This window comes from Typopeltis vanoorti, chromosome 20, assembly GCF_054136105.1.
Source record: "Typopeltis vanoorti isolate ZY-2024b chromosome 20, IOZ_Tvanoo_1.0, whole genome shotgun sequence".
NCBI classification, from domain to species: domain Eukaryota; kingdom Metazoa; phylum Arthropoda; class Arachnida; order Uropygi; family Thelyphonidae; genus Typopeltis; species Typopeltis vanoorti.
The window spans coordinates 28,480,973-28,499,709 of NC_143568.1; the positions used below are offsets into that span (position 1 = coordinate 28,480,973).

Consider the following 18,737-nt stretch of genomic DNA (forward strand, 5'->3'; position numbering starts at 1 on the left):
GATATCAAAAAGTGGTATATGGGGGATCTGAGCAGGCTCAGATCTCCCGTATACCAAGGTTTAAGGACGCCCACTAGCCTATAGCCATAATAAAGTAAATTATAAAAATAACCAAGATCTAGTTAGTAAGATACGGGAAGAGCACGGGGCAACTCCGAGGTTTACCAGCGTCACTATCTCTTTACATGACGTATGGAGTGCAGATAGTTATAAGGACTTAAAACAGCTTAGGCAGAAGGATATAAAAGTTCTTTCCTTGAGGGCCCTACAGGACATGGCGTTGCCACCAGAGAATGACTACAATGATAACTAGAACAGACATAGGGTAAAACACTTGTAAAGGCTTAGGCCTATATCAAGTCTGGACGAGATGTAAGGGTAGTACTGCCCATAACCAGTACAAAGATTAATAAAAAAATAAATAAAATAAAAAGAACAAGTGGTGTACAACAAGGATTAGTGCTTGGTCCCCTGTTATTCAATCTGTACATTAATGATATTGGGAAGGATTTGACAAGCGACATAGTTATTTGCTGATGATGCAAAGATAGGTAGGGTAATCAAGAATGCTGCTAATATGCAGTCTTTGCAGAATGATTTGAATAGGTTGGAATTGTGGGCATGGGAAAATGGGTGTCAGTTCAATGTCAGTAAATGTAAAGTCATTCACTTCGGCATGATTAGATATCCAATGTCGTATTATATTATATTGGTGGGATTAGGCTAGAGATCTTGGAGTGTTAATAGATAGGAAGTTGAAGTTTAGGGGCCATGTGGCAAAGATTGCAAATACAACTCAAAAGATGCTCGTAATTGCAATGCTGAAACGAACATTCACATGTAAAGATGAGGATGTTATTTTGCCTCTTTACAAGGCCTTGATAAGACCTCACTTAGACTATTGTGCGTAGGTCTGGTCTCCGTTGTAATTCTGATATATTGGAGAGAGTACAAAGGCGAGTGTTAAAAATAATATCAGGATTGTGGAATGCTGATTATGAAGACAGATTGAGAATTTGTAGACTGCAGACACTATCAAACAGGAGAAAGAGGGGTGATATGGTTGAGACTTACAAACTGCTGAAAGGGTCATACAGGACTTCAATTGATGGGATTTTTCAATTTATGGAGGGTGGGGAAAGGACGAGAGGACATCCTTGGAAGCTGAGAATGAAGGATGCGAAGAAGGGTGTAAGGGCTAGATTTTTCTCTCCGAGGGTGGTGCGTGATTGGAATGGATTGCCATTGGATGTTGTGAGTGCAAGCAGTGTGAATGAATTCAAGAATAAGTATGATAGTTGGTGTGTGTAGTATGTGGCCTCCCTCGATGAGTCTCTGACTCCCTGGAGGTCTCTCTTAATAATAATAATAGACAATATATTTTTATCATTATATTATAAGAAATAATTTAATTCTATATTCAAGAACGATGAAATTATTCAATAAACCTCTTGTGATCTTCTCATATTTTTACAGGAAAGAACTTCCAGTAAAAGTTACATTAGAATCCTTTTCTAACTCGTGGTTCACGCACAGTAAACTAGTACTGTGTGTGTGTGTGTGTGTGTGTGTGTGTGTTGGCCGAGAGTTAGGAGGAACAGGGAGCCAAACTCTGAGGACCAAAGATGTTATGCCACTTCTAGCCTCCGATAGGCAAAGCCTTGGTTAATCAGTTGTTATTAAATAAATGTTCATGCTATCTACAATCCAAGAATGTTAGCATTATAACTTTAAATAATTTTGGAAATCAAAACGACTCAAGAGTTTATATTTCATCGACTTCATTCGATATGCATAATAAATGAAGATTACTAAGCGGCTTAGGCCCTAATTCAAATCAGTTTAAGTATGCTATATCGAAGTAAAAACTATTAAATATTAAACTCAAAGAATTTTTAGTTCTACAGTAACGTGTAATTCGCATTTTTGTATTAAGAATTACAGCAAACCATTTTGATATACGAGTTAAAGTTAAAAAATTCCTTTTTTTTTTAGAATTAGAAATGGACAAAATATATATATATATATATATATATATATATATAAACAATAAAATGGGAGAATTTTTAAATAAGTGCACAAAATGGGGTTCAAAATGTACGACTTTCCATAGTGAAATGATGAGTCAAGTTAAAAATGTACAACGGCTCTCAGCATAGAAACCAAAAAACTGCATAACATATTAGATAACTATTCCAGGATGAACACAATTTGGGGCCGAACATAGCTGCAGTTTGCATTCTATTAGGGAAATATAGATGGATATCATAACATACAAATAGTGTAAGTAGGAACCACGACTTTGCAATATAAGCTAACACGCACTCACACACAAACAGGATTTAATGCTAAAGCAGGGATTTTGGGATCCGAAGTTTGGATCCAAACGCAGCCGACGTTCATTTCCTAGACAATGGGTGGGCAGTACAAAATTTGGTAATCGTTACGGTCCAATGGTGGAATTTGTAGCAGAAACTAATAAATCACTTATAAAGAATAACATCAAGATAAACCTACATTGGAACTTTATATCCTTGGAAGGTTTAATAATAACTTGAGCGTAAATCTCTCTCTCTCTCAGAGAGATTTACGCTCATAAATTTAGAGAGAGAGAGAGAGAGAGAGAGAGAGAGAGACTGTTAAATGTGACATTTCGTATTATAGATTGGAAAAAAAAAGACTTCATTAGATAAGAGGGGGGGAGATCAGGTTATTAGGACATACGAAGATCGATTCGACAAAATGTTAATCTTGACAGTCGAACTACTCTATATTTGAAGTATACAAATTGCCAGTTGATTTTTTTTATTTGTTTCCTTGACCAGGTCAAGACATTTGTTGACAAATTAAAAATAATAATTACTATTTTTTGAGAATAACTTACAACACCAACTTGTCAGTCTGGTTAGCAGAAAATATGATGTTCCGCTTACCAGTCTACAGGCTGTTGATTCCAATACCACTGACATAGATATTTGCTAATTTTTTTTAGGCAGCAAATGATTTTTTTAATCGGGCTGCACGAGATTACCATCCTGCTTACTAAATGCCGGATCTACGGTATTAATATGCTCTAAGTCTACATTCTTTCGAGTTATTATACAAAATAAATAAAATTTAAAACTAGTACCCACACAGCTTATATATACACTACTATTTAAATGCGATTCTTAGTCATAGCTAATTGATGCTTGCAGTATTGTCATATTTTAATGCAGTTTGTGTGTGGAGGGGAAGGGGGGAACGACTGAATCAGACCATTCATCTATTACATCCTCTCAAATCTTGTTAATTAAAGAACGATGGGGAAACAAATTAGCGATTTTAATGATAATCCTATCTAAGAAAAGTTATTCATATAACAGTAGAATTATTCGAAATCCACAATGATTGCAAAGAAGAAATGTTCTATCTGCCCACAATTCATAATTAAGTTATGAGACGAGAATATATACTTGCTAAGATAACATTTGAAGTTGAATTATTAAAACCAAAGAAATTAGTTAATTATAAAAGATGAGAAATAGATCTTAAACTTACGAACCAACCTAAGTATAAAAGGTTGGTTCGTATGTTTAAGATCTGTAATCCTGTTGAATCAACTGAACAATACCAAAAACATCACATTATATCTAAATGCGCCGCTATGTTTGTTGTTTCTGACCGGCCTTAGACAGTACTATAGTTCTAACAAAACTTTTATGTTTAAGATTGCCATACTGAAAGAGGTAAGAAATGATAACGATGACGTTTCAATTCATTGGAATAGCGGTATGTATTTCGAATAAGTAGTTGACCTATGCATTTTCTGAATTTCTGTATTGAAAAATAAATAAACTACGAGTTTAATGATACATTCTTTGCAAAAAAAAAAAAAAAAAGTTGTAAGTTTGATCTGTCTAGAGAAACAAAGTAGACTATACAAATTTCAAATTGAGCATTTTGAAATATGAAACAGAGGACTGTTTGTCTCAACTTTGAATAAAATGATAAATATGTTTAAACAGTTTGAGGAGATAATCATGGCCCTATAATTATCCGTCATGTCACAAACAGTAATTCCTGCTTTTTATATGCAACACATTGGCCATCATTATTCTCCCATAAAAAAATGGACACGCATATTTAATTAATTACATCAAAACAGAAAAAGACAGCATACACGACTTGAAAAATAACCAAATTGGTTTTAGTTGAAAGCTAAACTGAATCCATTTAAGTTCTTCTCTTGCCACAGGAGAAATGGACTTCATTATATAAGCGATCTGTCATCTCTAGACTAGAAATCATTTTAAAAACCCTCTTTCTACTTATTCAATTAGAAGTAAATGTCGTGAGCGAGACGAAAGTTGCAAATGATGTTAGCAATGTTCCATTCACCTACCTGATATTAAGCTTTAAACTACAGGTAGCAGATGATCCCAGCTCTTGACGCACTAAACTAAACCCAACATCGGTATTTTCGGCAATTTTTACACCATTTAACAAGGGAATTCGCTTACAGTTCCTTATTTTTTTCGCTTTTTTTACTTTTTTTTCAAAAGCAAGGAGTCTTTGGACTAGTCGCAAAGCACGCCAATATAAAGCACGTGACATATTTGTTCCTATGGCAACCTTCAGATGTCATTGCACATCTGCTCCGCGATGTTCCTTCCAAAATAGCTGGATCTGATGCGCCAAAAATAAGTCACCGTTCCTTGAATATTCGTTACTCTGTGGCATGTCTAATTTACCACCATCCAGAAGCAGCGGGGAAGTCATTTTAACGCGTTAAGTACAAGCAAGTCCAGTCGGAGGAATGGGAAAATAGGAGGAAAGAGGGGAGGGAATCTTAGAATCGCTCTAGGACAACGGCGAAACCCGACACAAAGCTCATACACTAAAGCTGAGCGACATTAGGGATGGCTGTCTTGTTTGGATGTCATTTCCGTACTTTTGCTACTTCCTGTCATATCTGTTCTCGACGAAGATCCAGAAAGGGTTTAAAATAATCCTTGTAAGCATCTTTAAAGTGAAACGCAAAACTGTGAATGTCGGAGCGTATTAGCAAGCTCTGTCATCTTCGATAGCTCAGAACTAACTTTAGGCTTAATGTACGACTTCTACAACAAGAATTGTCGTTTCCCAACTACATATTTAGCTTAAGATTTTTTTAAATGATTCTTTGTGGTATGTGAAGAACTTTATCTTTCAGTTCATTTTGTTTTTATTTTAGTATTCGGAGTTCCCTGAATAGAAAATAAACTACAAGAGGAGGTGGTCTGTAAGACGATTTGCTCAATAACAAACTGTTACTGCTTCCCTTGCCATCCCCTTCAGACTGACGACTGCCGTCTGAAACAAGTGGTCCATAAAATACCCCCCCCCCCTTCCCAAGACTTTCTCCCGCTGCCACTAAAGCTGGGAATAATCTTTACTCGGCTGTGCTCGTCATCATGGGTCGAACACAGGTCCCAGGCGTGGCATGGCATTAATGAGCTTGTCACTTAATGAGGTAACATTCCCTGCTCTGCCCTGCTCATGTCAAAGGTCACAGCAAGAAGGCGACGTTAACTCAAAACAATCCTACAAGATGGAGAGAGACCACAGAAGGATCGTTTTCTTTCAATTTGCAAAGAAATGATTGAAAAATAATCATGAAAGGCGAAGTAAAGATTTTTTTTTCGGTCCAGTTTAAATAAAAATATTTTTAAACCCTATATTTAAGACACCTATTTATTGTTCTTTCATCAAGGAAGAATTAGTGTTATCAATCGTAAAGTGCTATTATCATTCCCTCAAAATGTCACTGAAGACTGCTCTGTTCACAAACGATTAGTCAAGTAAGGAAGAAAGAGGGATGACTGCAGTCATACTGCCTCATCTTTGTTCAAAATAATATTTATGATTTCCAGTGGAGGCTCAACCAATGAAACACTTTTTTCAGATTTACTTATCCAGTGGGCAAGAACAAGCCGCTTAGCTTACTATGGTACAAAATATTGCAACTAATCAAATTTGAAATAAAGCAAATATTTCGAACCTCTGCTTGTTTGCTACTTATATAAACAAATGTGGATTTGTTATCATTAATACAAATAAGTAATAACACTTAATGTCAAGTTGAAGTCTTATTGTAGTTATTTACTTCACCAATTGGCGCAATCTGAAGGACATCAGCAATAAAGACGTTTGTTGAAATGCCAGTATGACGTGAGGATATTTCAAGTTTCTCCGAGGGAGGAGAGTGTGTGTGTGTGTTTAATATTCGTATGGGTTTCCCCCCCGTCCCTTTGGGAGGAGTAGGCGAGTTGAGCCCTCCTTCTGATGGATTAAGTGTGTATTTTATGACTGAAATTCGTGTGTTCATGGACCTGTTTGCCTGTTCTAAAGAACGAAAAACCTTCTACCTCTGTATGAGACCGGCTAACTCATCCTTTAGTCGAGACCAGATAAAGGTTCCTCAGACAGACGGGAATCGAACCCTAGGTCTTTTTCGACCAAAGGACTTTGTCTACACCGACTGAGCTACGAATAGTTTGTGTCTTAAACTGGGTGGTATCAAGGAAACTCGTTACAAAATAGTGTTGCAACTTCGAAATTTAAGAATTTGCAATATTTAATAGTTCCAAGTACTACTTGCACTAGGAAGATATTTAAGTCCACAATGCAACACTATGTTAATATTTCATTAATCATTCCCCTACCACTAGCATTTTTCCAGTTTTTTTTAATAATACTCTATAAAATATATTTAGTGGCAATTCACGAAAATGGTACATCACTTTTATATTTCAAAAACTTCTGAATTCCTTTCCCGAATATTTATTTTTCTTAAATATTTAGTTAGCTCATAGGAAAATTAAAAAAAGGGCATATACAGTATGTTAGGAATTCTATGCAAAGTTAGGAAGACCGAATCTCTATGAATTGGTAATACAAAAGTATTGAACGAGAACTGCTCTACTATAAATTTTGTAAAAGCTCAGATTCATTTAAGAGAGGGGCAACTTTTTTTGTTTTTTTAAATCACCCGACTAAGAATCGCGTATCAAGAAAGGAGGAACAAACAAAAGGACAAGAAAATAAAATTTATAAGTAATGGAATCAGCTTGTTCACATAAATGAGGCCAGTCAATGAACTCGTTTGTTTTGCACTCAGAGATCCAAATATTAATTAAAACATCCAAAGAGATAAACGAAGTGTAGACATGGTGACGGCGGAGATAAAGATGACTGGTGTCAGTGTTGCTGGGTATTTAGGGAAGTAAATGAGGGTGTCAATTACAAGGGCCAGGTAACTAATTCAAGGATAACTCTTGGCACACGACACAGCTGCCCGACACATCAAAGACTCGTTGTGCATCCGATAATAGAACAAATCTCTTCTAACATTAAATTTCTGACGCTCACCGAGAACACATCGATGCGAGTACCGCTGAGCGGTTAACTTTGCCGAAAATAAAATTAGCTTGCACCAACGAGCTAAGAACTTCGGTTTTTGTGGTACCCAAATAGCTAATTTAGTACAAACACTCCTAAGTCACCCACCAATCAGTGTCTGCAATCTCCTCAAGTCATGTTATAAGGAATCTTCTAATTTTACACAAACTTTTTGAGTACTCCATTTAAGACACTATTTAAGGAATCTCGCACGTACTCTTCTTCCACTTCATGTTTTTTATCATAGAAATTCTCTTCGCCGTAAGTTAAGAGAAATTAAAATTCCCTTTATCATTTATAAATATTCTGTGTGTTTTATGAAATTTAATTGGCTGGCTATTCAAAAAAGTGCTTTTCCTTAATAGTAATATTCTCAGAAGTAATTCACAGAAGAGGCTACAGTGGTATAAGTCCGCTACCTGTCAACGATGCGTATGTTCCAAATATGCGAAAGATAGAGGGACATCCCTCCCCCCCCCTTCCATAAGCATTGAATGTGAAGTCAAAATTTATGTGACTAAGTACTCTCATATTGCAAGATAAGATTGTCAAATGTTTTGTCCAATGAAAAGAAGCAAACTAAGCAATCAGTACGTAAAAAATAACACCCAATGAGGAGGAATGCTGATGTCACAGATAACAATGAGCATTTTTACCAGTTGAAGTTAATGGGTAAGTATATTATTGAGTTATATAATAAATATTTATATACAGTATTTAAATAATTAAAATAGTGAATAAAATATGCTTAAATCTACAATTTCTGGACAAATAAGAATAAGATGCACGTCTCTACCGGCATTGGAATGCTGTACATGTCGCACTAATAGTGACTTATACTCGAATGGTGTTCAGCGGGAGGCCTAAACGTTAGCAAAGATAAAGTGATGGAATGGTTAAATCAAATCCATAAGTTCGGAAAATGGATTGATGAGAAGCGAATTATACATGGGAAACCGATACCTTTCAGTAAAGAACCTGCAGCAATTTTCCTTTTGAAAATGAGGAAAGGTTCTCAGACTACAGCCAAAATCTCTTTGACACATAATAAAAGATTATGGCTGTGGTTTGCAAAACTAATAAAACATTACTTGACAGATATAGAATGACATGGTTTCCATACAGTTTCGTGTGTGTATACAAAGTAAGTACAGGCTGATCATAATATCAGCGGGTGCGCTTACATTAAACACGTATGCACACCCGCTAATATTATGAATTTATTATTCAATGGAAAAGATCTGTAAAAATAGTAAAAGGCATAAATAATACTAATGCTTTATTCCATGATGTTTCGGATACTTTATGGTATCGTTCATTGGATGTGAACTCTATACAAGAAAAACAAATTAAATACAAAATCAAAACAGTAACTATGAAGTAGATCTACAAATTAGATAATAGTTGATTTGAATGGAGTTCTAAATTTTGTAACTCATTTCTATTGTATCAGCCGCGTCTGATGCAAAAGCGTAAGAAGTTGAGGAGAAGTTTATATTCCTTTAGTTTTTAGGATATTCTTGGTTTCCAGCATGCGCTTTTCTGTCCTTTTGTTTCACTGACAGGATGGAATGTTGGTCTTCAATTATGTCCGTTTTAAAAATGGACAAGTGCGGCGTTCATTTTCGTATATTCTACATTTTTATTTTCTTGTCCTCTTGTCTATGGGCAAGTTCAGTTTGACAGCTCCTACATGAACACAAGATATTGTACACGCCTCGATACTTAATGGACTGCTTCAATTTCGATATGTAGGAATTTGAGGGAGCAATGCTGCTGAAATATGTTAAATTCTACGCCAAAGAATTATCATCAGAAGTATTACTGTGTATAGGACTAAACCACTTGCGCTAATGATCCGGTCATCATACTGTGGGCAAAAACCTGTTCAATAGTATACTAACAAAATTCTGCTATTCGATTCATATTTCCTTCTGATGAAAATAGTCGTTCCAAGGGAACTTGGAACGACTATTTTCGTTCCACTAATCCCTAGTCCAGATTCTGAAAGTAGTTCGTCCCTTGCTAATGAAATGTCGTACATACGACACAGGTACTTGATCATCGTTTCTTTTTAACCCTGGACTTCTTATAACTGCGGATTAAGTTTTGGTTCACAGGATGCTTGACTGAATACTCTTAAGCTCCTATGTAAAGATAAAGTGATTGGCCAATTTCAGTTCAACATTGCCTTTTCACTTCCCATTCGCAACAATATTCCAAGAAAGCAAAAGCTTCCAAAAATCAGTCGTAATTTTTAATGACCGGTTTCTGAGGCATTCATTTTTGTGACATTCATATTTCGACTGCAAAATTAAACGCACTGTGAATAAATGAGGGAGCTATAGTAAAGTACGGTGTCATTCATACAAAAGGACTAGGATGCTGAATATTAGAGTTCATATTAGTATATCATGTGCAGCATATTAGTCATTTTGAATCAGCACAGTTTCAATAGGTTAAATTTTTATTTAATCTATTGAAATTAACAGCTGTGCATTTCGAGTAAAAACTGAACAATCAAACATGTCTCAGCACAATAACATTCTACTCATGTCATATTAATCAGTCCAGTAAGTCATTCTTTACAAGCGGCTCCTCACTATGAGGGACACTTCGCATACAGTCTGCTCAAAAAAGATGACTCAAGACAGTTTCCTCAACTAACTCGCACTGTACAGTGACGCTTCTAAACAAGTTGTGTAGATATGATTACTTATCCATTGCACTACTTCAGCCGTCCGCATTTAAGGTCAGTATCATCACCGCTCGTCATACTTCGTGATGCTTGTGGATTAAGAGTACCGCACGTTCATTGAATTTTGTGTAGAAATCAGCAAGATTGTACAGAAACTAAAATCTCCTTTATAACTCACATTGCATCTATACGTGTTATTTGCATTAATTCGTATGTTTCGGAGGGCAATCTGGAATATGCGTTGAAAAGGATACGGTTTAAATCTCTCGACTATCGGAAAAGAATTAACGAAAGTAAATATTTATCACTTAATGAAACTGACCATTCAAAGCGGACTTCGTGATGGAAAATCTACTGTCCATGGCAATGCTTCTTACGCTGCACAAATCATCGATTTGTAAATTACGCATTGTACAAATTTGACAAAATGTTGTAATTATTACCAAAACTTTAAAAAGCAAACATTTGAATGGCACAAATAAAATGCGAAGAAATGAGCTACTCTCAGGGCCGGTTTCATCATTAGGCGAACTTAGACGATTGCCTATGGGCGTCAGATTTTGCTACATATAAAACTAATAAGAACTCCTCTATTCCATAAAATTCATATATGTAAGCGTACCATTTCTTTACTGGACTTATATACACGTCCAACAAACCTGGATAATATTCTGTCCACCTGCTGAAAGAACATGGATAAGAAGTGTAATTTGAGACATGTCCATTAGAAGGGGCAATAATCCTTCACGCTGAAAAGAACGCTTAACTAGATTATTTGGCGTATGTAGTAGCTACGTTCAGTTGCCTACAGCCAGAAACGCAGTTGCTTGCCGTTTGCTCGGTAACCGGAATCTAAGTTATATCAGACTAAATACCTATGAGTTCTATTTATTTTGCTGCTTGTTTTTATCGTATAATTATAGTTTTTAATGCCAGCGCGAAATAAGAAATCCTTTCATACTTTCTTCACTTCATATTGTATCACTTTGGAAGATCAATGCCACTATCAATTTTTTGGCTAATTCTTTTAATCGCCAATACATTTTAAAATTCTCCTAGAACTTGATTGAAGATAATTATTTTTGTCAAACAATTATTTTATAAATTCATGAAAATCTGAATCTAATAATGAATACAGCCTCCATCTGCTTCTAATTAAGTTTTCTTTTTTATTCATAATCTTAGTTCGAAGGTTAGTTCACGGATTGCGCAAAGGTTCGCACTTTTAAATTTTGCTTTATAGAGAATCATATGTAAATCTTGAATCGTATCATGTAACGCATAATTTTTATAAACGTAATCTGTAGGATTTTGCATTTCAACTTTCTTGGTTTCCCCCAATCACTCCTTACAAATCGAAATAAACGGCAGTTATGAAGTCAACTGTTATGTACATATTTTCGGTATTATGCGGCAGTTTTGAAGTAGCGATATTTTCCCTACACTTTATCCTTCGAAACATGTGTAGGTGCATGCGCCTTCCAAAATTTTCATAACAGAATTAATTCGCCTTTAATGGCTAACCCTCTCCTAAAATTATCACCCCCTCCCACACACACGAAAAAAATACTGCCAGATAACATATGTGCACTTTCTTTTTGTTTGAATTCGTTAGTTTTCCAAAGTAATTGTACTGTTGCAGTTTTAAGCAAAAGACAAAAGGTGAAGAATCTCTGATAAAATACCATTGGATATACATTTTTGATATTAAAAAGACTCACAATCGGAAACCCCGAGTAATGTTTAACATCATTTGTTGTTCATTAAAAAAAAAAAAAAAAAACGTACCTAAAATTGAGATGTGCGACCCATATAATTTTATTTTCAAGGAAAGAAAGCAAAATATATTTATTTCAATAAATGTTATTTAAAAATATAAATATTTGACATATTTCCAATGCAAATAAAAGGTTTGATTATTTTCGCACATGTGATATTCGTTTTTATTTGGGAAGAGACAATAAATAAATGAGCATAGTACTGTACTTTGATTCGTAGACACACTAGTAATAGCACTGTTTCTATAAAAGAACACTTTTTGGGATTTATAGAAATAAAAAATACCACTGGAGAATTTTTATCAAATGAAATACTAGGAACTCTATACAAATTTTCATTACCAATACAAGATTTACGAGGTCAAGGATACGATAACGCCAGTAATATGTAAGGTGATGTAAAAGGTGTGCAGCGACGAATTTCAAATATTAACCCGAGAGCAATGTATGTAGTTCACATTCATTAAATTTAGTAGTGAATTGCACTGCTAATACTTTAGATGCCCCAGCATTTTACATCGTCTATATGCATTTTTGAGATATTCCCATCGACTCCTCGATGGGAATATCTCAAAAGACAAGTGATTTTACACTCAAACCAGTCTTTGATACACGATGGGAGAGTCGAATTGACTCATTAAAGCCCCTAAGATATAATTTGTCCGAAGTTTGCGAAGCACTGCGAGAAATATCTCAAGATGATAGTTTATGTGGAATAAGTGGAAATACCATGAAATCAGATGCAAGTAGTCTTCTTAAAACTTTAAGGAAGTTCAAATTTATCGCATCCTTAGTAATATGGTATAATGTACTTTTTGAAATAAACAACTTCAGAATACAAGCCTTGATATAAATGGTGCCATAAATTGTATTAATGATACAAAGAATTTCTTAATGAAAATCCGAAATGAGGATGAATTTGAAAAGATGTTAACAGATGCGGAAAAAATCGCTGCGGTCTTAGGTGTAACGCCTAGTTTTGAACAAGAAACAGTTAGACTTAGAAAAAAAAAAGAAAGAAAGAATTTGTGTATGGAGCAGAGGATGAATTCATAACAGATTTTAAACAAAAATTTAAGGTAGATTTTTATTTTTCAATTATTGATACCGCAATTGCATCTGTTGATGAAAAATTCAAGCACATGTCTACAATTAACGAAAAGTTTGGTTTTCTTTTAAATATATATGAATTTCAAAAAATTACTTCTTCAGCAGAACTGCTTAAAAAATGTTTGATATTGGAAAATTATTTAACACATAATTCTAGAGATATTGACGGAACAGATTTATGTAGTGAATTACAAATAATAGCAAGGCGAATTCCAGAAAATACTTCATTAGATGTCTCGTCATACATATGCAAAAATAATTTAGAAAACAGTGTTCCAAATTGGTTTATTGCTCGGAGAATTTTTTCGACATTGCCAGTATCGGTAGCAAGTTCAGAAAGGAGTTTCTCGAAATTAAAACTTACACTCGCTCTACGATGGCTCAGGAACGACTCACTGGTCTAGCAATAATATGTATAGAGCATGAAATTGCATTACGATCAATATAGATGAATGAATTCAAATTTCGGGCTTTTGCCCGAAATTTGAAAAAAAAAAAAGCCCGAAAGATTAATTTTTCATAATTTTTGTATTCAGATTAATTTTCTTGCTATACAGATATTAGAAGTAATGATATATGTAGTACAAATGTATTGGTTTTGATTAATAAATTTTATATATAAACTTTTATATATAAATGTTCTTAATGATATTATTTTTATATCCACATGTGTAGGAGTACCTGTGCTTGTGTGAGTATGGCAAAATATACATATATACAGCAATCCCTCGATTAGTGTGCCTAATGCGTTCTTTAAAACAGGCGCATTAATCGAAACGCACTAATCGAATATAATAACCTATGGGAAAATGTATAATTCGTTCCTCAGATTTCTTTTTTGACCCTTAATTTTTTTTATAAAAGAATGAAGGTATGTCTTAGGGTCTAGTTAAAGGAAAATCATGAAGCTGGAAGACAATAAAACATATTCAGAATATAAATTTTATTATTCTACTTCTTAACAAAGAATTGAGCTAAATTTTGTATGAAAAATATTATACGCCGCCATTTGTTGTAATCGGCTTGCAGGCAAATTTTATGATCGGTCATAAACAGCGATGTTCTCTTTCCCGATTGTTGAAAGATTTCGATGTGTGAAAATTAACGATAATTCATGAATACTTCCATGTTTAAAAATATGCCACTTGGTCACAGACATTTGCTACACAGATGTCATTTCCTTCAGTTTTGAGAACAGAGGATATGCCACCATTGTTATAATTCGCTTGCAGACAATTTTTATGAACGATCATAAACAGCGGTATTCCCTTTCCCAAATGTTGAAAGGTTTCGATGTGTAAAAATTAACGATACACAAATATTAGGCGTTCTGTTATTCTCCTCAGAATATTTCCACTAAAAAAAAAATTTATTCATAAAAAATGCCTCGAAAACTGAAATGACAAATTCCAGGAACTTCTCGCGGAACACAATTTTGAAAACCCTGGTATACATAGTGTACATGGAAGTAGTGTAGTATGCCATTAAAAATAACTTCGTAAAATGTTTTAAATCGGAAACTAAATTATTTCATTCTGGTGAGTGATTTTTTAAAATAGTTACCCATAAAAATATATAGATAGAAAATTTTTAAAATCTGTAACATTTTTAAGATGTATATAGGCGCACTAATCGAATTTGGGTATCGAAAAAATGACGCACTAATTACTGGATAGAGACAATGTATAGGGGCGCCTAAATTTTCTTTGCCTAGGAGCGCCAGATACTCTCGCATCGGCCCTGGCTATTATTAATATCATTTCTTTGCATTACACCAAACTGCCATTTGAAAGAGGTATTCCAGCAGTGGCCGGCCTGGTTGGCAGAGTGGTTAGCGTATTATCCGCTCACCAGCCAAGAGGCTGCGGGTTCGAATCTTGCCTTGGAATGGATGTTTGTGATCGTTTTCCACCTTCATACAAGTGAATAAACACTCTCCCAAGATGGACTGGGTTACCGTGGGAGAAGCAGACCCAACCCTCCTGCAATGGGAGAAACCTTCACCCTGTAGTGTGTTGAAAATACAGGCTGATAATCATCATCCCATATATGTTACGGTTAAAGTGAATAATTCCTAGAGGAGTCTGGTAAATGTAATAAAAACATGTTTATAGGTTTGCATTCTCAATAGAAATTATAACAGCTTAGGTTAGTTTATAATGAAAGAAGTAAGGAAAGTACTTCTTTTTAACTCAATGAAATCAGAAATCATTATAAACTAACCTAACCTGGATGTCGCATGTCGAGCCAGAGTGTGGTCATAGGCAGATTAATGGGGATAAAGATAAACGTTGTTGTGGGCCGAGCTTGATGATTGGGCACATAAATGGGGATAACAAATAAAAGTTATTGTGGGCAGATGAATGGGGATAATAGATAAATCAGAGCGGAACTGATCAGTGTTTTGCTCCATTGATGAGGAAAGAGGTACAGCAAACGTTTATCTATAATCTCCATTCATCTGCCCACGACTGCACTTTGGTTCGACATGCGACATCCAGGTTAGTTCATAATGATTTCTGATTTCATTGAGTGCAAAAGAAGTACTTTCCTTACTTTTTTCATTATAAACTAACCTAACCTGTTATAATTTCTATTGAGAATGCAAACCTATAAACATGTTTTTATCACATTTAACCAGAGCTCCTCTAGGAATTATTCACTTTAACCGGTTAAAGTGATTAACTCAAATTATTCACTTTAACCTGTAATTATTAATAATAACCGGATTTATCACTTTAACACACACACAATGTATACACTTCTTTTAGGCGAAGGGCGTGCATATACTAATATATCAATACTTAATTAGTCTAGTTAATTCTTCTTGTAACAGCACTTGATAAAATGTCTTTATACAAGAGCTGCTAAACTGTTGTTACAAATTGCTTATAAATCACTTAAACTTTTTCGGATTTCATTTCTAATGAGTGCAAAATCGAAAGCAATAAATGAAATGATTTCACTAATTCCAACAGTTATGATTATCTGCTATATCAGCAAAATTCATAAACTCAGTTGTGTAGTTGATTTATCGTTAAGAGAAAACTGTGCATCTTATATAAGAAGCATCTTTCTACAAAGTAACGAGATTACTGTTGATATTTTATTTGTTTTCAAGACCGATGAAATCGTCTGAAGAAATGAAAAATTAGAATGATATTCACGTCCTAAGAAAGTGCTCTAAAATTATTGAAACTCGTCTGCATTATTCTGATGCCAGCTTAATTCAAAAAGATAATCGAATCCGTTAATTCATAAAAAAATATCAAGTAATAAAATATACAGCTAGTGATCACTCGTTAAGTATTCTTCTCTTGCCCTTATTCTCTTGAACATAGCTCAAATTCAACAAAAATGTTAGCAAAATAAATATACTAGTCGACTAAATAAGCCATCTTTCGTTTTATAGGATATAGATTTCGTGGAAGTACACTTTTGAGGTATCAGTGGTTCATCCTACATCTTAAGAGGTTAATTAGACGCATTTTTAAGGGAGGACGGTGTTATTTAATGCAGACATATGTGATGATTGTTTATCAAGATCTGAGAATCCACTTTATGCATTTTGTTTTTTATAAAAATTCATTTTGAAATATTAAGGATCGCATCTTCTGACATGCTATACCTTCTAAAGTAGTTTACTATATATAATCCCTGTACAAATTTCAGTTCAGATGAAGAACTTCGTTATTTGGATAAAACTACTTTGGAAGCGCAGAATAAGCGGACGTGCTCTGGCTTCCTTATAGCTTGTAGAACGATCGCCAACTCGAGATAAAAAGATTTAGGCGTGTAGTGCGGTCTCAAATAATCAGTCTTCCTGGTAATTTCAGCTCCAAACTTATACAATGCTAATCACTAGAAGCTAAGGCCTGCCTCAACTTCTTTTTTAAACTTTCACACATGCGGACTGTTCCAGCATGAAATATTAAGACGAATATTTTCTATGAGGGATTTAGAAACTTAAAGCGACACGATGCCACAAGCGTGTCTTGATTAGATCACTAGACATCCTACCATTCATCAGTACCAAAGAGGCATGCACTTTTCTTACAGGTTTCACATTAGCGAGTGGCAAATGCGTGTCGACCTTTGCCATGCTTAACAGACCCGGTAGTACTGGATTCATTTTGTAGATAAGCACCAAAGTTAATGCATTATATTAAAAATAACGAATCAAAATGTAACGAGAAACTAAAATAACAATTAGGAACATGAAACATTTTAATATATGTACACACACATTTTGTACGATGGACTAATGATGATCAGGGTCCTTTTTGGCTTCATTCAAAATTTTATATTAATATTCTAATGCTATATTTTGGATAATGTAGTTCTATAATCAATTTTATTTTAAATCAATTGGCTCAAAAATAGAAAAACTATGTACTAATATATTTTTTTTTAAACTTGACTTCATCTCAAGGTTTAGTTAACATAGATCTAGAAATTCTCAAAGCAAGTTGGGTTCACAAAATGAATAGTCAATCAAGCTGCAGAATAGTTTTTATGTTAACAGGAATAGCCAACAAAAAACAATTCAATTTAGCTTGGAATGTATGTACGTATTTTCCCGCTTAAACACCTCGTTTCAAATTTATCGAAGTGGTAGGCTTTTCATTGTTTTTATGCGCAATATCAAACCATAAAATTATTCAAATTAATCAGTCATACGCTATTTAACAGATGATTAAAAATGACCAATCTACGTAGAATACGCAATAATAGCATTCAAAATCCAATTTAAATATAAAAAGGATTCCACTTTTTTTTTTCTTTTTTTTTTGGAAGAGGCCTTCTCTATCTGCATGATTTTATAATAAACAAACAGCGGTATCATTTCTGTATGTGGAGAAATCCGATACCCCCTTTAAGAATATACATGTCCATTTAGCATCAATAAGATAGCTAAATGATACTGCGTTTAACGAAATGGATGGACTTTACCGCTTCGAGAGCTTCAAAGTGAAGCATCATTTGGGTTAACTTTCAACCATGTTACAAATATTTGTAATTAGAGGTATTGGCTTATCTCAGCGTACTGTGTTCTACTAAGAAGCAACTGCAAGTCTTATTCTTTCATCAAATTTGTTTTTAGGACAAAGCAGCTTTCAAAAATGAACCAAGGTCGCTTTCTTTTAGAACATTACATTCAACATATCACATAACTAAAAAATCAATGCTCTAGTTGCATATTGCTGTCAAAGCTACAGTTAATCGCGGAAAAATATTCGAGTGGTTTAGAATAACAGATTACATTCAAAATCTTACGTACTATAAAATTTAGAATGCAGCTTAATATTAATAAAACATTTACAGTAATTATTCTGTGGCATCTGTTAGGCATTTTTAAATAATTTTATACGATCAGATGATCATCTTGACAATTGCCAACACTGGATGACACTTTAGCCTGCCAATAAATAATCTTCTTTTAGCGAAGTTCTAATCAGATACATTTGTCTAAACAGCATGATAGAATTTTACTGCTTTAGTTCAAGTCATTTCGGGAATTTTAAGGGCCTTTTAATAGTTCTAGTTTTGGGATTGTGTTAGCATTATACGTTTAGACAAAAAACGCCATTGATTATACAAATAAAATTTTTCTGGCTGGTTTCTATAGTCTTCTTATTTAAAGTATATAACCGCGATATCATTGCAGGGTAGTAGAGTGGAATGAACCGTGCATTACGGAGTAAAAAAAAAAAAAAACTGTGCGGCAC

At 34.4% G+C, this 18,737-nt stretch overlaps 1 protein-coding gene across 2 annotated transcripts in view; it reads right to left on the reverse strand.

Annotated features, from left to right (window-relative positions):
- Positions 1 to 18,737, reverse strand: part of eya (eya transcriptional coactivator and phosphatase 2) — a 169,977-nt gene that overhangs the window by 150,967 nt on the left and 273 nt on the right. The gene's annotated exons all lie outside the window — the stretch shown is intronic.